This window comes from Oncorhynchus clarkii, unplaced genomic scaffold (assembly GCF_045791955.1).
Source record: "Oncorhynchus clarkii lewisi isolate Uvic-CL-2024 unplaced genomic scaffold, UVic_Ocla_1.0 unplaced_contig_34_pilon_pilon, whole genome shotgun sequence".
NCBI lineage: Eukaryota > Metazoa > Chordata > Actinopteri > Salmoniformes > Salmonidae > Oncorhynchus > Oncorhynchus clarkii.
Window position 1 is genome coordinate 34,426 of NW_027260936.1, and position 19,965 is coordinate 54,390.

Genomic DNA, 19,965 nt, shown 5'->3' on the forward strand with positions numbered 1-19,965 from the left:
GGTTGTCGATTGTCTTAATAATTGATAATATTTCAACCGGACAATAGCGTATTCAATAGAAAGGAAAAACAACGGTCACGCTCCCAAACCAGCACTGCATGCTTCCTAAGCACTGACAGAAAGGTCTCGTTCTTCGTAATTTTTCAGAAAAGAAGCCTGAAACAATGTCTAAAGACTGTTGACATCTAGTGGAAGCCATAGGAACTGCAATCTGGGTCCGAACCCATTAGAAACTCAATAAGCATTCAATTGAAAACTACCCACATCAAAAAAAAATCGCACTTCCTGGAATGATTTTCCTCAGGTTTTCGCCTATCAGTTCTGTTATACTCACAGACAGGATTTTAACAGTTTTGGAAACTTTAGAGTGTTTTATATCCACATCTACCAATTATATGCATATCCGAGCTTCTGGGCCTGAGTAACAGGGCACGCTTCTCATCCATATGCCGAAATACTGCCTCCAAGCCAAAAGAAGTTCAACTCCCTGTTCGAAGACTGATTTAAGTCTGTCAATCACACAGCATCATCTTATTTAGGAATTTGCAGTGTGCCATGCTTCTGTGAGAGACAATTGTGATCTTAAGCAGCATTGGTTTGGTGGTTTCTGTAAAGCCACATTGGTTATTGTGCTGATTCATTGACTTCGCTGTGTAAAGAAGGCAGAGATTGCACACATAAAATCCCTGACCACGACATGATTTGAACACGCAACCTTCTGATCTGGAGTCAGACGCGCTACCTTTGCGCCACGAGGTCTTGTACAATGTGTTTTTTGGAGGGGATGCCTAGTTCAGATTTTGTTGACTGTATCATTTGGAATGAAGACCTGGTTCTCTGGGGAAATGTACCATCTGACAATGCCCCCTCGTCAGCACGTGCCTCTGCCCGGCGGGTTAGGTGTATGAAAATAAGCAAAAGCAGAGCCCGGATAGCTCAGTCGGTAGAGCATCAGACTTTTAATCTGAGGGTCCAGGTTTCAAGTCCCTGTTCGGGCGATCCTTTAATGTTCACCTTTCTTCACTACGCTGTCTTTCTGAACTTGCATTTTCCTTGACTTTCCATGACATGTTCGACCTGAGGACAAAACACTCACAGAGCCAAAACAGCTTAGTCTGAAGACATCCTCATAGTACCCATAAAGTTTGTAGAAACATGTCAAACGATGTTAAAATGAATCCTCAGGTTGTCGATTGTCTTAATAATTGATAATATTTCAACCGGACAATAGCGTATTCAATAGAAAGGAAAAACAACGGTCACGCTCCCAAACCAGCACTGCATGCTTCCTAAGCACTGACAGAAAGGTCTCGTTCTTCGTAATATTTCAGAAAAGAATCCTGAAACAATGTCTAAAGACTGTTGACATCTAGTGGAAGCCATAGGAACTGCAATCTGGGTCCGAACCCATTAGAAACTCAATAAGCATTCAATTGAAAACTACCCACATCAAAAAAAATCGCACTTCCTGGAATGATTTTCCTCAGGTTTTCGCCTATCAGTTCTGTTATACTCACAGACAGGATTTTAACAGTTTTGGAAACTTTAGAGTGTTTTATATCCACATCTACCAATTATATGCATATCCGAGCTTCTGGGCCTGAGTAACAGGGCACGCTTCTCATCCATATGCCGAAATACTGCCTCCAAGCCAAAAGAAGTTCAACTCCCTGTTCGAAGACTGATTTAAGTCTGTCAATCACACAGCATCATCTTATTTAGGAATTTGCAGTGTGCCATGCTTCTGTGAGAGACAATTGTGATCTTAAGCAGCATTGGGTTGGTGGTTTCTGTAAAGCCACATTGGTTCTTGTGCTGATTCATTGACTTCGCTGTGTAAAGAAGGCAGAGATTGCACACATAAAATCCCTGACCACGACGTGATTTGAACACGCAACCTTCTGATCTGGAGTCAGACGCGCTACCTTTGCGCCACGAGGTCTTGTACAATGTGTTTTTTGGAGGGGATGCCTAGTTCAGATTTCGTTGACTGTATCATTTGGAATGAAGACCTGGTTCTCTGGGGAAATGTACCATCTGACAATGCCCCCTCGTCAGCACGTGCCTCTGCCCGGCGGGTTAGGTGTATGAAAATAAGCAAAAGCAGAGCCCGGATAGCTCAGTCGGTAGAGCATCAGACTTTTAATCTGAGGGTCCAGGGTTCAAGTCCCTGTTCGGGCGATCCTTTAATGTTCACCTTTCTTCACTACGCTGTCTTTCTGAACTTGCATTTTCCTTGACTTTCCATGACATGTTCGACCTGAGGACAAAACACTCACAGAGCCAAAACAGCTTAGTCTGAAGACATCCTCATAGTACCGATAATGTTTGTAGAAACATGTCAAACGATGTTAAAATGAATCCTCAGGTTGTCGATTGTCTTAATAATTTATAATATTTAAACCGGACAATAGCGTATTCAATAGAAAGGAAAAACAACGGTCACGCTCCCAAACCAGCACTGCATGCTTCCTAAGCACTGACAGAAAGGTCTCGTTCTTCGTAATTTTTCAGAAAAGAAGCCTGAAACAATGTCTAAAGACTGTTGACATCTAGTGGAAGCCATAGGAACTGCAATCTGGGTCCGAACCCATTAGAAACTCAATAAGCATTCAATTGAAAACTACCCACATCAAAAGAAAATCGCACTTCCTGGAATGATTTTCCTCAGGTTTTCGCCTGCCGTATCAGTTCTGTTATACTCACAGAAAGGATTTTAACAGTTTTGGAAACTTTAGAGTGTTTTATATCCACATCTACCAATTATATGCATATCCGAGCTTCTGGGCCTGAGTAACAGGGCACGCTTCTCATCCATATGCCGAAATACTGCCTCCAAGCCAAAAGAAGTTCAACTCCCTGTTCGAAGACTGATTTAAGTCTGTCAATCACACAGCATCATCTTATTTAGGAATTTGCAGTGTGCCATGCTTCTGTGAGAGACAATTGTGATCTTAAGCAGCATTGGTTTGGTGGTTTCTGTAAAGCCACATTGGTTATTGTGCTGATTCATTGACTTCGCTGTGTAAAGAAGGCAGAGATTGCACACATAAAATCCCTGACCACGACATGATTTGAACACGCAACCTTCTGATCTGGAGTCAGACGCGCTACCTTTGCGCCACGAGGTCTTGTACAATGTGTTTTTTGGAGGGGATGCCTAGTTCAGATTTTGTTGACTGTATCATTTGGAATGAAGACCTGGTTCTCTGGGGAAATGTACCATCTGACAATGCCCCCTCGTCAGCACGTGCCTCTGCCCGGCGGGTTAGGTGTATGAAAATAAGCAAAAGCAGAGCCCGGATAGCTCAGTCGGTAGAGCATCAGACTTTTAATCTGAGGGTCCAGGGTTCAAGTCCCTGTTCGGGCGATCCTTTAATGTTCACCTTTCTTCACTACGCTGTCTTTCTGAACTTGCATTTTCCTTGACTTTCCATGACATGTTCGACCTGAGGACAAAACACTCACAGAGCCAAAACAGCTTAGTCTGAAGACATCCTCATAGTACCCATAAAGTTTGTAGAAACATGTCAAACGATGTTAAAATGAATCCTCAGGTTGTCGATTGTCTTAATAATTGATAATATTTCAACCGGACAATAGCGTATTCAATAGAAAGGAAAAACAACGGTCACGCTCCCAAACCAGCACTGCATGCTTCCTAAGCACTGACAGAAAGGTCTCGTTCTTCGTAATATTTCAGAAAAGAATCCTGAAACAATGTCTAAAGACTGTTGACATCTAGTGGAAGCCATAGGAACTGCAATCTGGGTCCGAACCCATTAGAAACTCAATAAGCATTCAATTGAAAACTACCCACATCAAAAAAAATCGCACTTCCTGGAATGATTTTCCTCAGGTTTTCGCCTATCAGTTCTGTTATACTCACAGACAGGATTTTAACAGTTTTGGAAACTTTAGAGTGTTTTATATCCACATCTACCAATTATATGCATATCCGAGCTTCTGGGCCTGAGTAACAGGGCACGCTTCTCATCCATATGCCGAAATACTGCCTCCAAGCCAAAAGAAGTTCAACTCCCTGTTCGAAGACTGATTTAAGTCTGTCAATCACACAGCATCATCTTTTTTAGGAATTTGCAGTGTGCCATGCTTCTGTGAGAGACAATTGTGATCTTAAGCAGCATTGGTTTGGTGGTTTCTGTAAAGCCACATTGGTTCTTGTGCTGATTCATTGACTTCGCTGTGTAAAGAAGGCAGAGATCACACACATAAAATCCCTGACCACGACATGATTTGAACACGCAACCTTCTGATCTGGAGTCAGACGCGCTGCCTTTGCGTCACGAGGTCTTGTACAATGTGTTTTTTGGAGGGGATGCCTAGTTCAGATTTCGTTGACTGTATCATTTGGAATGAAGACCTGGTTCTCTGGGAAAATGTACCATCTGACAATGCCCCCTCGTCAGCACGTGCCTCTGCCCGGCGGGTTAGGTGTATGAAAATAAGCAAAAGCAGAGCCCGGTTAGCTCAGTCGGTAGAGCATCAGACTTTTAATCTGAGGGTCCAGGGTTCAAGTCCCTGTTCGGGCGATCCTTTAATGTTCACCTTTCCTCACTACGCTGTCTTTCTGAACTTGCATTTTCCTTGACTTTCCATGACATGTTCGACCTGAGGACAAAACACTCACAGAGCCAAAACAGCTTAGTCTGAAGACATCCTCATAGTACCGATAATGTTTGTAGAAACATGTCAAACGATGTTAAAATGAATCCTCAGGTTGTCGATTGTCTTAATAATTTATAATATTTAAACTGGACAATAGCGTATTCAATAGAAAGGAAAAACAACGGTCACGCTCCCAAACCAGCACTGCATGCTTCCTAAGCACTGACAGAAAGGTCTCGTTCTTCGTAATTTTTCAGAAAAGAAGCCTGAAACAATGTCTAAAGACTGTTGACATCTAGTGGAAGCCATAGGAACTGCAATCTGGGTCCGAACCCATTAGAAACTCAATAAGCATTCAATTGAAACTACCCACATCAAAAAAAAATCGCACTTCCTGGAATGATTTTCCTCAGGTTTTCGCCTGCCGTATCAGTTCTGTTATACTCACAGACAGGATTTTAAGAGTTTTGGAAACTTTAGAGTGTTTTATATCCACATCTACCAATTATATGCATATCCGAGCTTCTGGGCCTGAGTAACAGGGCACGCTTCTCATCCATATGCCGAAATACTGCCTCCAAGCCAAAAGAAGTTCAACTCCCTGTTCGAAGACTGATTTAAGTCTGTCAATCACACAGCATCATCTTATTTAGGAATTTGCAGTGTGCCATGCTTCTGTGAGAGACAATTGTGATCTTAAGCAGCATTGGGTTGGTGGTTTCTGTAAAGCCACATTGGTTCTTCTGCTGATTCATTGACTTCGCTGTGTAAAGAAGGCAGAGATTGCACACATAAAATCCCAGACCACGACGTGATTTGAACACGCAACCTTCTGATCCGGAGTCAGACACGCTACCTTTGCGCCACGAGGTCTTGTACAATGTGTTTTTTGGAGGGGATGCCTAGTTCAGATTTCGTTGACTGTATCATTTGGAATGAAGACCTGGTTCTCTGGGGAAATGTACCATCTGACAATGCCCCCTCGTCAGCACGTGCCTCTGCCCGGCAGGGTAGGTGTATGAAAATAAACAAAAGCAGAGCCCGGATAGCTCAGTCGGTAGAGCATCAGACTTTTAATCTGAGGGTCCAGGGTTCAAGTCCCTGTTCGGGCGATCCTTTAATGTTCACCTTTCTTCACTACGCTGTCTTTCTGAACTTGCATTTTCCTTGACTTTCCATGACATGTTCGACCTGAGGACAAAACACTCACAGAGCCAAAACAGCTTAGTCTGAAGACATCCTCATAGTACCGATAATGTTTGTAGAAACATGTCAAACGATGTTAAAATGAATCCTCAGGTTGTCGATTGTCTTAATAATTTATAATATTTAAACCGGACAATAGCGTATTCAATAGAAAGGAAAAACAACGGTCACGCTCCCAAACCAGCACTGCATGCTTCCTAAGCACTGACAGAAAGGTCTCGTTCTTCGTAATTTTTCAGAAAAGAAGCCTGAAACAATGTCTAAAGACTGTTGACATCTAGTGGAAGCCATAGGAACTGCAATCTGGGTCCGAACCCATTAGAAACTCAATAAGCATTCAATTGAAAACTACCCACATCAAAAAAAAATCGCACTTCCTGGAATGATTTTCCTCAGGTTTTCGCCTGCCGTATCAGTTCTGTTATACTCACAGACAGGATTTTAACAGTTTTGGAAACTTTAGAGTGTTTTATATCCACATCTACCAATTATATGCATATCCGAGCTTCTGGGCCTGAGTAACAGGGCACGCTTCTCATCCATATGCCGAAATACTGCCTCCAAGCAAAAAGAAGTTCAACTCCCTGTTCGAAGACTGATTTAAGTCTGTCAATCACACAGCATCATCTTATTTAGGAATTTGCAGTGTGCCATGCTTCTGTGAGAGACAATTGTGATCTTAAGCAGCATTGGGTTGGTGGTTTCTGTAAAGCCACATTGGTTCTTGTGCTGATTCATTGACTTCGCTGTGTAAAGAAGGCAGAGATTGCACACATAAAATCCACGACGTGATTTGAACACGCAACCTTCTGATCTGGAGTCAGACACGCTACCTTGGCGCCACAAGGTCTTGTACAATGTGTTTTTTGGAGGGGATGCCTAGTTCAGATTTCGTTGACTGTATCATTTGGAATGAAGACCTGGTTCTCTGGGGAAATGTACCATCTGACAATGCCCCCTCGTCAGCACGTGCCTCTGCCCGGCAGGTTAGGTGTATGAAAATAAGCAAAAGCAGAGCCCGGATAGCTCAGTCGGTAGAGCATCAGACTTTTAATCTGAGGGTCCAGGGTTCAAGTCCCTGTTCGGGCGATCCTTTAATGTTCACCTTTCTTCACTACGCTGTCTTTCTGAACTTGCATTTTCCTTGACTTTCCATGACATGTTCGACCTGAGGACAAAACACTCACAGAGCCAAAACAGCTTAGTCTGAAGACATCCTCATAGTACCGATAAAGTTTGTAGAAACATGTCAAACGATGTTAAAATGAATCCTCAGGTTGTCGATTGTCTTAATAATTGATAATATTTCAACCGGACAATAGCGTATTCAATAGAAAGGAAAAACAACGGTCACGCTCCCAAACCAGCACTGCATGCTTCCTAAGCACTGACAGAAAGGTCTCGTTCTTCGTAATTTTTCAGAAAAGAATCCTGAAACAATGTCTAAAGACTGTTGACATCTAGTGGAAGCCATAGGAACTGCAATCTGGGTCCGAACCCATTAGAAACTCAATAAGCATTCAATTGAAAACTACCCACATCAAAAGAAAATCGCACTTCCTGGAATGATTTTCCTCAGGTTTTCGCCTGCCGTATCAGTTCTGTTATACTCACAGACAGGATTTTAACAGTTTTGGAAACTTTAGAGTGTTTTATATCCACATCTACCAATTATATGCATATCCGAGCTTCTGGGCCTGAGTAACAGGGCACGCTTCTCATCCATATGCCGAAATACTGCCTCCAAGCAAAAAGAAGTTCAACTCCCTGTTCGAAGACTGATTTAAGTCTGTCAATCACACAGCATCATCTTATTTAGGAATTTGCAGTGTGCCATGCTTCTGTGAGAGACAATTGTGATCTTAAGCAGCATTGGGTTGGTGGTTTCTGTAAAGCCACATTGGTTCTTGTGCTGATTCATTGACTTCGCTGTGTAAAGAAGGCAGAGATTGCACACATAAAATCCCAGACCACGACGTGATTTGAACACTCAACCTTCTGATCTGGAGTCAGACACGCTACCTTTGCGCCACGAGGTCTTGTACAATGTGTTTTTTGGAGGGGATGCCTAGTTCAGATTTCGTTGACTGTATCATTTGGAATGAAGACCTGGTTCTCTGGGGAAATGTACCATCTGACAATGCCCCCTCGTCAGCACGTGCCTCTGCCCGGCAGGTTAGGTGTATGAAAATAAGCAAAAGCAGAGCCCGGATAGCTCAGTCGGTAGAGCATCAGACTTTTAATCTGAGGGTCCAGTTTAAGTCCCTGTTCGGGCGATCCTTTAATGTTCACCTTTCTTCACTACGCTGTCTTTCTGAACTTGCATTTTCCTTGACTTTCCATGACATGTTCGACCTGAGGACAAAACACTCACAGAGCCAAAACAGCTTAGTCTGAAGACATCCTCATAGTACCGATAAAGTTTGTAGAAACATTTCAAACGATGTTAAAATGAATCCTCAGGTTGTCGATTGTCTTAATAATTGATAATATTTAAACTGGACAATAGCGTATTCAATAGAAAGGAAAAACAACGGTCACGCTCCCAAACCAGCACTGCATGCTTCCTAAGCACTGACAGAAAGGTCTCGTTCTTCGTAATTTTTCAGAAAAGAATCCTGAAACAATGTCTAAAGACTGTTGACATCTAGTGGAAGCCATAGGAACTGCAATCTGGGTCCGAACCCATTAGAAACTCAATAAGCATTCAATTGAAAACTACCCACATCAAAAAAAATCGCACTTCCTGGAATGATTTTCCTCAGGTTTTCGCCTGCCGTATCAGTTCTGTTATACTCACAGACAGGATTTTAACAGTTTTGGAAACTTTAGAGTGTTTTATATCCACATCTACCAATTATATGCATATCCGAGCTTCTGGGCCTGAGTAACAGGGCACGCTTCTCATCCATATGCCGAAATACTGCCTCCAAGCCAAAAGAAGTTCAACTCCCTGTTCGAAGACTGATTTAAGTCTGTCAATCACACAGCATCATCTTATTTAGGAATTTGCAGTGTGCCATGCTTCTGTGAGAGACAATTGTGATCTTAAGCAGCATTGGGTTGGTGGTTTCTGTAAAGCCACATTGGTTCTTGTGCTGATTCATTGACTTCGCTGTGTAAAGAAGGCAGAGATTGCACACATAAAATCCCAGACCACGACGTGATTTGAACACGCAACCATCTGATCTGGAGTCAGACACGCTACCTTTGCGCCACAAGGTCTTGTACAATGTGTTTTTTGGAGGGGATGCCTAGTTCAGATTTCGTTGACTGTATCATTTGGAATGAAGACCTGGTTCTCTGGGGAAATGTACCATCTGACAATGCCCCCTCGTCAGCACGTGCCTCTGCCCGGCAGGTTAGGTGTATGAAAATAAGCAAAAGCAGAGCCCGGATAGCTCAGTCGGTAGAGCATCAGACTTTTAATCTGAGGGTCCAGGGTTCAAGTCCCTGTTCGGGCGATCCTTTAATGTTCACCTTTCTTCACTACGCTGTCTTTCTGAACTTGCATTTTCCTTGACTTTCCATGACATGTTCGACCTGAGGACAAAACACTCACAGAGCCAAAACAGCTTAGTCTGAAGACATCCTCATAGTACCGATAAAGTTTGTAGAAACATTTCAAACGATGTTAAAATGAATCCTCAGGTTGTCGATTGTCTTAATAATTGATAATATTTAAACTGGACAATAGCGTATTCAATAGAAAGGAAAAACAACGGTCACGCTCCCAAACCAGCACTGCATGCTTCCTAAGCACTGACAGAAAGGTCTCGTTCTTCGTAATTTTTCAGAAAAGAAGCCTGAAACAATGTCTAAAGACTGTTGACATCTAGTGGAAGCCATAGGAACTGCAATCTGGGTCCGAACCCATTAGAAACTCAATAAGCATTCAATTGAAAACTACCCACATCAAAAGAAAATCGCACTTCCTGGAATGATTTTCCTCAGGTTTTCGCCTGCCGTATCAGTTCTGTTATACTCACAGACAGGATTTTAACAGTTTTGGAAACTTTAGAGTGTTTTATATCCACATCTACCAATTATATGCATATCCGAGCTTCTGGGCCTGAGTAACAGGGCACGCTTCTCATCCATATGCCGAAATACTGCCTCCAAGCCAAAAGAAGTTCAACTCCCTGTTCGAAGACTGATTTAAGTCTGTCAATCACACAGCATCATCTTATTTAGGAATTTGCAGTGTGCCATGCTTCTGTGAGAGACAATTGTGATCTTAAGCAGCATTGGGTTGGTGGTTTCTGTAAAGCCACATTGGTTCTTGTGCTGATTCATTGACTTCGCTGTGTAAAGAAGGCAGAGATTGCACACATAAAATCCACGACGTGATTTGAACACGCAACCTTCTGATCTGGAGTCAGACACGCTACCTTTGCGCCACGAGGTCTTGTACAATGTGTTTTTTGGAGGGGATGCCTAGTTCAGATTTCGTTGACTGTATCATTTGGAATGAAGACCTGGTTCTCTGGGGAAATGTACCATCTGACAATGCCCCCTCGTCAGCACGTGCCTCTGCCCGGCAGGTTAGGTGTATGAAAATAAGCAAAAGCAGAGCCCGGATAGCTCAGTCGGTAGAGCATCAGACTTTTAATCTGAGGGTCCAGGGTTCAAGTCCCTGTTCGGGCGATCCTTTAATGTTCACCTTTCTTCACTACGCTGTCTTTCTGAACTTGCATTTTCCTTGACTTTCCATGACATGTTCGACCTGAGGACAAAACACTCACAGAGCCAAAACAGCTTAGTCTGAAGACATCCTCATAGTACCGATAAAGTTTGTAGAAACATGTCAAACGATGTTAAAATGAATCCTCAGGTTGTCGATTGTCTTAATAATTGATAATATTTAAACCGGACAATAGCGTATTCAATAGAAAGGAAAAACAACGGTCACGCTCCCAAACCAGCACTGCATGCTTCCTAAGCACTGACAGAAAGGTCTCGTTCTTCGTAATTTTTCAGAAAAGAAGCCTGAAACAATGTCTAAAGACTGTTGACATCTAGTGGAAGCCATAGGAACTGCAATCTGGGTCCGAACCCATTAGAAACTCAATAAGCATTCAATTGAAAACTACCCACATCAAAAAAAATCGCACTTCCTGGAATTATTTTCCTCAGGTTTTCGCCTATCAGTTCTGTTATACTCACAGACAGGATTTTAACAGTTTTGGAAACTTTAGAGTGTTTTATATCCACATCTACCAATTATATGCATATCCGAGCTTCTGGGCCTGCGTAACAGGGCACGCTTCTCATCCATATGCCGAAATACTGCCTCCAAGCCAAAAGAGGTTCAACTCCCTGTTCGAAGACTGATTTAAGTCTGTCAATCACACAGCATCATCTTATTTAGGAATTTGCAGTGTGCCATGCTTCGGTGAGAGACAATTGTGATCTTAAGCAGCATTGGTTTGGTGGTTTCTGTAAAGCCACATTGGTTCTTGTGCTGATTCATTGACTTCGCTGTGTAAAAAAGGCAGAGATTGCACACATAAAATCCCTGACCGCGACATGATTTGAACACGCAACTTTCTGATCTGGAGTCAGACGCGCTACCTTTGCACCACAAGGTCTTGTACAATGTGTTTTTTGGAGGGGATGCCTAGTTCAGATTTCGTTGACTGTATCATTTGGAATGAAGACCTGGTTCTCTGGGGAAATGTACCATCTGACAATGCCCCCTCGTCAGCACGTGCCTCTGCCCGGCGGGTTAGTTGTATGAAAATAAGCAAAAGCAGAGCCCGGATAGCTCAGTCGGTAGAGCATCAGACTTTTAATCTGAGGGTCCAGGGTTCAAGTCCCTGTTTGGGCGATCCTTTAATGTTCACCTTTCTTCACTACGCTGTCTTCTGAACTTGCATTTTCCTTGACTTTCCATGACATGTTCGACCTGAGGACAAAACACTCACAGAGCCAAAACAGCTTAGTCTGAAGACATCCTCATAGTACCGATAAAGTTTGTAGAAACATGTCAAACGATGTTAAAATGAATCCTCAGGTTGTCGATTGTCTTAATAATTGATAATATTTCAACCGGACAATAGCGTATTCAATAGAAAGGAAAAACAACGGTCACACTCCCAAACCAGCACTGCATGCTTCCTAAGCACTGACAGAAAGGTCTCGTTCTTCGTAATTTTTCAGAAAAGAAGCCTGAAACAATGTCTAAAGACTGTTGACATCTAGTGGAAGCCATAGGAACTGCAATCTGGGTCCGAACCCATTAGAAACTCAATAAGCATTCAATTGAAAACTACCCACATCAAAAAAAATCGCACTTCCTGGAATGATTTTCCTCAGGTTTTCGCCTATCAGTTCTGTTATACTCACAGACAGGATTTTAACAGTTTTGGAAACTTTAGAGTGTTTTATATCCACATCTACCAATTATATGCATATCCGAGCTTCTGGGCCTGAGTAACAGGGCACGCTTCTCATCCATATGCCGAAATACTGCCTCCAAGCCAAAAGAAGTTCAACTCCCTGTTCGAAGACTGATTTAAGTCTGTCAATCACACAGCATCATCTTATTTAGGAATTTGCAGTGTGCCATGCTTCTGTGAGAGACAATTGTGATCTTTGGTGAGCATTGGTTTGGTGGTTTCTGTAAAGCCACATTGGTTCTTGTGCTGATTCACTGACTTCGCTGCGTAAAGAAGGCAGAGATTGCACACATAAAATCCCTGACCACGACGTGATTTGAACACGCAACCTTCTGATCTGGAGTCAGACTCGCTACCTTTGCGCCACTAGGTCTTGTACAATGTGTTTTTTGGAGGGGATGCCTAGTTCAGATTTCGTTGACTGTATCATTTGGAATGAAGACCTGGTTCTCTGGGGAAATGTACCATCTGACAATGCCCCCTCGTCAGCACGTGCCTCTGCCCGGCGGGTTAGTTGTATGAAAATAAGCAAAAGCAGAGCCCGGATAGCTCAGTCGGTAGAGCATCAGACTTTTAATCTGAGGGTCCAGGGTTCAAGTCCCTGTTTGGGCGATCCTTTAATGTTCACCTTTCTTCACTACACTGTCTTCTGAACTTGCATTTTCCTTGACTTTCCATGACATGTTCGACCTGAGGACAAAACACTCACAGAGCCAAAACAGCTTAGTCTGAAGACATCCTCATAGTACCGATAAAGTTTGTAGAAACATGTCAAACGATGTTAAAATGAATCCTCAGGTTGTCGATTGTCTTAATAATTGATAATATTTCAACCGGACAATAGCGTATTCAATAGAAAGGAAAAACAACGGTCACACTCCCAAACCAGCACTGCATGCTTCCTAAGCACTGACAGAAAGGTCTCGTTCTTCGTAATTTTTCAGAAAAGAAGCCTGAAACAATGTCTAAAGACTGTTGACATCTAGTGGAAGCCATAGGAACTGCAATCTGGGTCCGAACCCATTAGAAACTCAATAAGCATTCAATTGAAAACTACCCACATCAAAAAAAATCGCACTTCCTGGAATGATTTTCCTCAGGTTTTTGCCTATCAGTTCTGGTATACTCACAGACAGGATTTTAACAGTTTTGGAAACTTTAGAGTGTTTTATATCCACATCTACCAATTATATGCATATCCGAGCTTCTGGGCCTGAGTAACAGGGCACGCTTCTCATCCATATGCCGAAATACTGCCTCCAAGCCAAAAGAAGTTCAACTCCCTGTTCGAAGACTGATTTAAGTCTGTCAATCACACAGCATCATCTTATTTAGGAATTTGCAGTGTGCCATGCTTCTGTGAGAGACAATTGTGATCTTTGGTGAGCATTGGTTTGGTGGTTTCTGTAAAGCCACATTGGTTCTTGTGCTGATTCACTGACTTCGCTGCGTAAAGAAGGCAGAGATTGCACACATAAAATCCCTGACCACGACGTGATTTGAACACGCAACCTTCTGATCTGGAGTCAGACTCGCTACCTTTGCGCCACTAGGTCTTGTACAATGTGTTTTTTGGAGGGGATGCCTAGTTCAGATTTCGTTGACTGTATCATTTGGAATGAAGACCTGGTTCTCTGGGGAAATGTACCATCTGACAATGCCCCCTCGTCAGCACGTGCCTCTGCCCGGAGGGTTAGTTGTATGAAAATAAGCAAAAGCAGAGCCCGGATAGCTCAGTCGGTAGAGCATCAGACTTTTAATCTGAGGGTCCAGGGTTCAAGTCCCTGTTTGGGCGATCCTTTAATGTTCACCTTTCTTCACTACGCTGTCTTCTGAACTTTCATTTTCCTTGACTTTCCATGACATGTTCGACCTGAGGACAAAACACTCACAGAGCCAAAACAGCTTAGTCTGAAGACATCCTCATAGTACCGATAAAGTTTGTAGAAACATGTCAAACGATGTTAAAATGAATCCTCAGGTTGTCGATTGTCTTAATAATTGATAATATTTAAACCGGACAATAGCGTATTCAATAGAAAGGAAAAACAACGGTCACGCTCCCAAACCAGCACTGCATGCTTCCTAAGCACTGACAGAAAGGTCTCGTTCTTCGTAATTTTTCAGAAAAGAAGCCTGAAACAATGTCTAAAGACTGTTGACATCTAGTGGAAGCCATAGGAACTGCAATCTGGGTCCGAACCCATTATAAACTCAATAAGCATTCAATTGAAAACTACCCACATCAAAAAAAATCGCACTTCCTGGAATGATTTTCCTCAGGTTTTCGCCTATCAGTTCTGTTATACTCACAGACAGGATTTTAACAGTTTTGGAAACTTTAGAATGTTTTATATCCACATCTACCAATTATATGCATATCCGAGCTTCTGGGCCTGAGTAACAGGGCACGCTTCTCATCCACATGCCGAAATACTGCCTCCAAGCCAAAAGAAGTTCAACTCCCTGTTCGAAGACTGATTTAAGTCTGTCAATCACACAGCATCATCTTATTTAGGAATTTGCAGTGTGCCATGCTTCTGTGAGAGACAATTGTGATCTTTGGTGAGCATTGGTTTGGTGGTTTCTGTAAAGCCACATTGGTTCTTGTGCTGATTCACTGACTTCGCTGCGTAAAGAAGGCAGAGATTGCACACATAAAATCCCTGACCACGACGTGATTTGAACACGCAACCTTCTGATCTGGAGTCAGACTCGCTACCTTTGCGCCACTAGGTCTTGTACAATGTGTTTTTTGGAGGGGATGCCTAGTTCAGATTTCGTTGACTGTATCATTTGGAATGAAGACCTGGTTCTCTGGGGAAATGTACCATCTGACAATGCCCCCTCGTCAGCACGTGCCTCTGCCCGGCGGGTTAGTTGTATGAAAATAAGCAAAAGCAGAGCCCGGATAGCTCAGTCGGTAGAGCATCAGACATTTAATCTGAGGGTCCAGGGTTCAAGTCCCTGTTTGGGCGATCCTTTAATGTTCACCTTTCTTCACTACGCTGTCTTCTGAACTTGCATTTTCCTTGACTTTCCATGACATGTTCGACCTGAAGACAAAACACTCACAGAGCCAAAACAGCTTAGTCTGAAGACATCCTCATAGTACCGATAATGTTTGTAGAAACATGTCAAACGATGTTAAAATGAATCCTCAGGTTGTCGATTTTCTTAATAATTGATAATATTTCAACCGGACAATAGCGTATTCAATAGAAAGGAAAAACAACGGTCACGCTCCCAAACCAGCACTGCATGCTTCCTAAGCACTGACAGAAAGGTCTCGTTCTTCGTAATTTTTCAGAAAAGAAGCCTGAAACAATGTCTAAAGACTGTTGACATCTAGTGGAAGCCATAGGAACTGCAATCTGGGTCCGAACCCATTAGAAACTCAATAAGCATTCAATTGAAAACTACCCACATCAAAAAAAATTGCACTTCCTGGAATGATTTTCCTCAGGTTTTCGCCTATCAGTTCTGTTATACGCACAGACAGGATTTTAACAGTTTTGGAAACTTTAGAGTGTTTTATATCCACATCTACCAATTATATGCATATCCGAGCTTCTGGGCCTGAGAAACAGGGCACGCTTCTCATCCATATGCCGAAATACTGCCTCCAAGCCAAAAGAAGTTCAACTCTCTGTTCGAAGACTGATTTAAGTCTGTCAATCACACAGCATCATCTTATTTAGGAATTTGCAGTGTGCCATGCTTCTGTGAGAGACAATTGTGATCTTTGGTGAGCATTGGTTTGGTGGTTTCTGTAAAGCCACATTGGTTCTTGTGCTGATTCACTGACTTCGCTGTGTAAAGAAGGCAGAGATTGCACACATAAAATCCCTGACCGCGACGTGATTTGAACACGCAACCTTCTGATCTGGAGTCAGACTCGCTACCTTTGCGCCACTAGGTCTTGTACAATGTGTTTTTTGGAGGGGATGCCTAGTTCAGATTTCGTTGACTGTATCATTTGGAATGAAGACCTGGTTCTCTGGGGAAATGTACCATCTGACAATGCCCCCTCGTCAACTAGCCCGGCGGGTTAGTTGTATGAAAATAAGCAAAAGCAGAGCCCGGATAGCTCAGTCGGTAGAGCATCAGACTTTTAATCTGAGGGTCCAGGGTTCAAGTCCCTGTTTGGGCGATCCTTTAATGTACACCTTTCTTCACTACGCTGTCTTCTGAACTTGCATTTTCCTTGACTTTCCATGACATGTTCGACCTGAGGACAAAACACTCACAGAGCCAAAACAGCTTAGTCTGAAGACATCCTCATAGTACCGATAAAGTTTGTAGAAACATGTCAAACAATGTTAAAATGAATCCTCAGGTTGTCGATTTTCTTAATAATTGATAATATTTAAACTGGACAATAGCGTATTCAATAGAAAGGAAAAACAACGGTCACGCTCCCAAACCAGCACTGCATGCTTCCTAAGCACTGACAGAAAGGTCTCGTTCTTCGTAATTTTTCAGAAAAGAAGCCTGAAACAATGTCTAAAGACTGTTGACATCTAGTGGAAGCCATAGGAACTGCAATCTGGGTCCGAACCCATTAGAAACTCAATAAGCATTCAATTGAAAACTACCCACATCAAAAAAAAATCGCACTTCCTGGAATGATTTTCCTCAGGTTTTCGCCTGCCGTATCAGTTCTGTTATACTCACAGACAGGATTTTAACAGTTTTGGAAACTTTAGAGTGTTTTATATCCACATCTACCAATTATATGCATATCCGAGCTTCTGGGCCTGAGTAACAGGGAACGCTTCTCATCCATATGCCGAAATACTGCCTCCAAGCCAAAAGAAGTTCAACTCCCTGTTCGAAGACTGATTTAAGTCTGTCAATCACACAGCATCATCTTATTTAGGAATTTGCAGTGTGCCATGCTTCTGTGAGAGACAATTGTGATCTTAAGCAGCATTGGTTTGGTGGTTTCTGTAAAGCCACATTGGTTCTTGTGCTGATTCATTGACTTCGCTGTGTAAAGAAGGCAGAGATTGCACACATAAAATCCCTGACGACGACTTGATTTGAACACGCAACCTTCTGATCTGGAGTCAGACGCGCTACCTTTGCACCACTAGGTCTTGTACAATGTGTTTTTTGGAGGGGATGCCTAGTTCAGATTTCGTTGACTGTATCATTTGGAATGAAGACCTGGTTCTCTGGGGAAATGTACCATCTGACAATGCCCCCTCGTCAGCACGTGCCTCTGCCCGGCGGGTTAGGTGTATGAAAAGAAGCAAAAGCAGAGCCCGGATAGCTCAGTCGGTAGAGCATCAGACTTTTCATCTGAGGGTCCAGGGTTCAAGTCCCTGTTCGGGCGATCCTTTAATGTGCACCTTTCTTCACTATGCTGTCTTTCTGAACTTGCATTTCCCGTGACTTTCCATGACATGTTCGACCTGAGGACAAAACACTCACAGAGCCAAAACAGCTTTGTCTGAAGACATCCTCATAGTACCGATAAAGTTTGTAGAAACATGTCAAACGATGTTAAAATAAATCCTCAGGTTGTCGATTGTCTTAATAATTGATAATATTTAAACTGGACAATAGCGTATTCAATAGAAAGGAAAAACAACGGTCACGCTCCCAAACCAGCACTGCATGCTTCTTAAGCACTGACAGAAAGGTCTCGTTCTTCGTAATTTTTCAGAAAAGAAGCCTGAAACAATGTCTAAAGACTGTTGACATCTAGTGGAAGCCATAGGAACTGCAATCTGGGTCCGAACCCATTAGAAACTCAATAAGCATTCAATTGAAAACTTCCCACATCAAAAAAAATCGCACTTCCTGGAATGATTTTCCTCAGGTTTTCGCCTATCAGTTCTGTTATACTCACAGACAGGATTTTAACAGTTTTGGAAACTTTAGAGTGTTTTATATCCACATCTACCAATTATATGCATATCCGAGCTTCTGGGCCTGAGTAACAGGGCACGCTTCTCATCCATATGCCGAAATACTGCCTCCAAGCCAAAAGAAGTTCAACTCCCTGTTCGAAGACTGATATAAGTCTGTCAATCACACAGCATCATCTTATTTAGGAATTTGCAGTGTGCCATGCTTCTGTGAGAGACAATTGTGATCTTAAGCAGCATTGGTTTGGTGGTTTCTGTAAAGCCACATTGGTTCTTGTGCTGATTCATTGACTTCGCTGTGTAAAGAAGGCAGAGATTGCACACATAAAATCCCTGACCACGACGTGATTTGAACACGCAACCTTCTGATCTGGAGTCAGACGCGCTACCTTTGCGCCATGAGGTCTTGTACAATGTGTTTTTTGGAGGGGATGCCTAGTTCAGATTTCGTTGACTGTATCATTTGGAATGAAGACCTGGTTCTCTGGGGAAATGTACCATCTGACAATGCCCCCTCGTCAGCACGTGCCTCTGCCCGGCGGGTTAGGTGTATGAAAATAAGCAAAAGCAGAGCCCGGATAGCTCAGTCGGTAGAGCATCAGACTTTTAATCTGAGGGTCCAGGGTTCAAGTCCCTGTTCGGGCGATCCTTTAATCCGTTCATCTTTCTTCACTACGCTGTCTTTCTGAACTTGCATTTTCCTTGACTTTCCATGACATGTTCGACCTGAGGACAAAACACTCACAGAGCAAAAACAGCTTAGTCTGAAGACATCCTCATAGTACCGATAAAGTTTGTAGAGACATGTCAAACGATGTTAAAATGAATCCTCAGGTTGTCTATTGTCTTAATAATTGATAATATTTAAACTGGACAATAGCGTATTCAATAGAAAGGAAAAACAACGATCACGCTCCAAAACCAGCACTGCATGCTTCCTAAGCACTGACAGAAAGGTCTCGTTCTTCGTAATTTTTCAGAAAAGAAGCCTGAAACAATGTCTAAAGACTGTTGACATCTAGTGGAAGCCATAGGAACTGCAATCTGGGTCCGAACTGTAAGGAAGTGCTATTTCTTATGCAGGTGACCAGCCTACTACTATTACATTGCTATAACTGAGACAACGTATTTTCACAGTAAAACATGTTAGGTCCCATACAGGATAGCTCCCACACCCACACACACAGCACACACACATTACACACACTAACTGCCGAGGACACACAGATAAGACATACACCCACACATTGGGAGGAAGAGACAGCCTTGACTTGCAGAAACCAGCGCACACACCTAATCTCCTTCTTATCTGAACATTGTGTGACAAGGAACGGCACGACAAGACTCAGAGGGATGACGGACGGCCCAACAGGACCAACCAGAAGACCAGAACTTCTAGACTCAACCTACTTTCTGTACTGTATATAACATACATGCACTCTGTTATCGGGGCTTCTTTTCTGCTGGTTCCTTAAGAACCGAATGAAATGGGCCCGTATACGTTGTACCAGATATCTTTACTCATAATTAAACTGTCACTTGTCATACAATTTACCACCTTGTCTGAATCGATCCTTGACCGGCTCACCCTCCTACATATCCCATTATCAACAGAATCTTGGTAGCAGAGGATGGTTTACTAACGACCCAGTCCAGAGTGGTTGATGTGGGTGTGAGGGGGCGAGTTGGTGAAAGGACGGTTCCCGGAGGACAGGTGAAAACTTTAGGGGGAGGACAACAATTCTGCTCAACTCGGGAAACTGATCTCTGGTCGACCACAAAATAAGGTAAGCAAAACCGGTTAAATCGAACTTTGCATATTGTCGAATAGTCATACCAAATTACGATCA

General features: G+C 42.8%; 23 non-coding genes across 23 annotated transcripts; 16 read left to right on the top strand and 7 right to left on the bottom strand.

The window, feature by feature from the left end:
* Positions 1-687: 687 nt before the first annotated feature.
* On the bottom strand, positions 688-759 carry trnaw-cca (transfer RNA tryptophan (anticodon CCA)). The gene has a single exon. It is a non-coding gene; the product is annotated as a tRNA-Trp (tRNA).
* Positions 760-925: 166 nt separating this feature from the next.
* Positions 926-998, top strand: trnak-uuu (transfer RNA lysine (anticodon UUU)). Its single transcript has one exon. It is a non-coding gene; the product is annotated as a tRNA-Lys (tRNA).
* An 872-nt stretch (positions 999-1,870) lies between these two features.
* trnaw-cca (transfer RNA tryptophan (anticodon CCA)) lies at positions 1,871-1,942 on the bottom strand. The gene has a single exon. It is a non-coding gene; the product is annotated as a tRNA-Trp (tRNA).
* Positions 1,943-2,108: 166 nt separating this feature from the next.
* On the top strand, positions 2,109-2,181 carry trnak-uuu (transfer RNA lysine (anticodon UUU)). The gene has a single exon. It is a non-coding gene; the product is annotated as a tRNA-Lys (tRNA).
* Positions 2,182-3,059: 878 nt separating this feature from the next.
* Positions 3,060-3,131, bottom strand: trnaw-cca (transfer RNA tryptophan (anticodon CCA)). Its single transcript has one exon. It is a non-coding gene; the product is annotated as a tRNA-Trp (tRNA).
* Positions 3,132-3,297: 166 nt separating this feature from the next.
* Positions 3,298-3,370, top strand: trnak-uuu (transfer RNA lysine (anticodon UUU)). The gene has a single exon. It is a non-coding gene; the product is annotated as a tRNA-Lys (tRNA).
* Positions 3,371-4,480: 1,110 nt separating this feature from the next.
* trnak-uuu (transfer RNA lysine (anticodon UUU)) lies at positions 4,481-4,553 on the top strand. The gene has a single exon. It is a non-coding gene; the product is annotated as a tRNA-Lys (tRNA).
* Positions 4,554-5,430: 877 nt separating this feature from the next.
* trnar-ccg (transfer RNA arginine (anticodon CCG)) lies at positions 5,431-5,502 on the bottom strand. Its single transcript has one exon. It is a non-coding gene; the product is annotated as a tRNA-Arg (tRNA).
* Positions 5,503-5,668: 166 nt separating this feature from the next.
* On the top strand, positions 5,669-5,741 carry trnak-uuu (transfer RNA lysine (anticodon UUU)). The gene has a single exon. It is a non-coding gene; the product is annotated as a tRNA-Lys (tRNA).
* Positions 5,742-6,851: 1,110 nt separating this feature from the next.
* On the top strand, positions 6,852-6,924 carry trnak-uuu (transfer RNA lysine (anticodon UUU)). Its single transcript has one exon. It is a non-coding gene; the product is annotated as a tRNA-Lys (tRNA).
* An 878-nt stretch (positions 6,925-7,802) lies between these two features.
* On the bottom strand, positions 7,803-7,874 carry trnaw-cca (transfer RNA tryptophan (anticodon CCA)). Its single transcript has one exon. It is a non-coding gene; the product is annotated as a tRNA-Trp (tRNA).
* Positions 7,875-8,040: 166 nt separating this feature from the next.
* trnak-uuu (transfer RNA lysine (anticodon UUU)) lies at positions 8,041-8,111 on the top strand. Its single transcript has one exon. It is a non-coding gene; the product is annotated as a tRNA-Lys (tRNA).
* Positions 8,112-8,988: 877 nt separating this feature from the next.
* Positions 8,989-9,060, bottom strand: trnaw-cca (transfer RNA tryptophan (anticodon CCA)). Its single transcript has one exon. It is a non-coding gene; the product is annotated as a tRNA-Trp (tRNA).
* Positions 9,061-9,226: 166 nt separating this feature from the next.
* trnak-uuu (transfer RNA lysine (anticodon UUU)) lies at positions 9,227-9,299 on the top strand. The gene has a single exon. It is a non-coding gene; the product is annotated as a tRNA-Lys (tRNA).
* Positions 9,300-10,409: 1,110 nt separating this feature from the next.
* trnak-uuu (transfer RNA lysine (anticodon UUU)) lies at positions 10,410-10,482 on the top strand. Its single transcript has one exon. It is a non-coding gene; the product is annotated as a tRNA-Lys (tRNA).
* A 1,110-nt stretch (positions 10,483-11,592) lies between these two features.
* On the top strand, positions 11,593-11,665 carry trnak-uuu (transfer RNA lysine (anticodon UUU)). Its single transcript has one exon. It is a non-coding gene; the product is annotated as a tRNA-Lys (tRNA).
* Positions 11,666-12,775: 1,110 nt separating this feature from the next.
* On the top strand, positions 12,776-12,848 carry trnak-uuu (transfer RNA lysine (anticodon UUU)). The gene has a single exon. It is a non-coding gene; the product is annotated as a tRNA-Lys (tRNA).
* Positions 12,849-13,958: 1,110 nt separating this feature from the next.
* trnak-uuu (transfer RNA lysine (anticodon UUU)) lies at positions 13,959-14,031 on the top strand. The gene has a single exon. It is a non-coding gene; the product is annotated as a tRNA-Lys (tRNA).
* A 1,110-nt stretch (positions 14,032-15,141) lies between these two features.
* Positions 15,142-15,214, top strand: trnak-uuu (transfer RNA lysine (anticodon UUU)). Its single transcript has one exon. It is a non-coding gene; the product is annotated as a tRNA-Lys (tRNA).
* Positions 15,215-16,316: 1,102 nt separating this feature from the next.
* Positions 16,317-16,389, top strand: trnak-uuu (transfer RNA lysine (anticodon UUU)). The gene has a single exon. It is a non-coding gene; the product is annotated as a tRNA-Lys (tRNA).
* Positions 16,390-17,504: 1,115 nt separating this feature from the next.
* On the top strand, positions 17,505-17,577 carry trnak-uuu (transfer RNA lysine (anticodon UUU)). The gene has a single exon. It is a non-coding gene; the product is annotated as a tRNA-Lys (tRNA).
* An 872-nt stretch (positions 17,578-18,449) lies between these two features.
* Positions 18,450-18,521, bottom strand: trnaw-cca (transfer RNA tryptophan (anticodon CCA)). The gene has a single exon. It is a non-coding gene; the product is annotated as a tRNA-Trp (tRNA).
* A 166-nt stretch (positions 18,522-18,687) lies between these two features.
* Positions 18,688-18,760, top strand: trnak-uuu (transfer RNA lysine (anticodon UUU)). The gene has a single exon. It is a non-coding gene; the product is annotated as a tRNA-Lys (tRNA).
* The last annotated feature ends 1,205 nt before the right edge of the window (positions 18,761-19,965 follow it).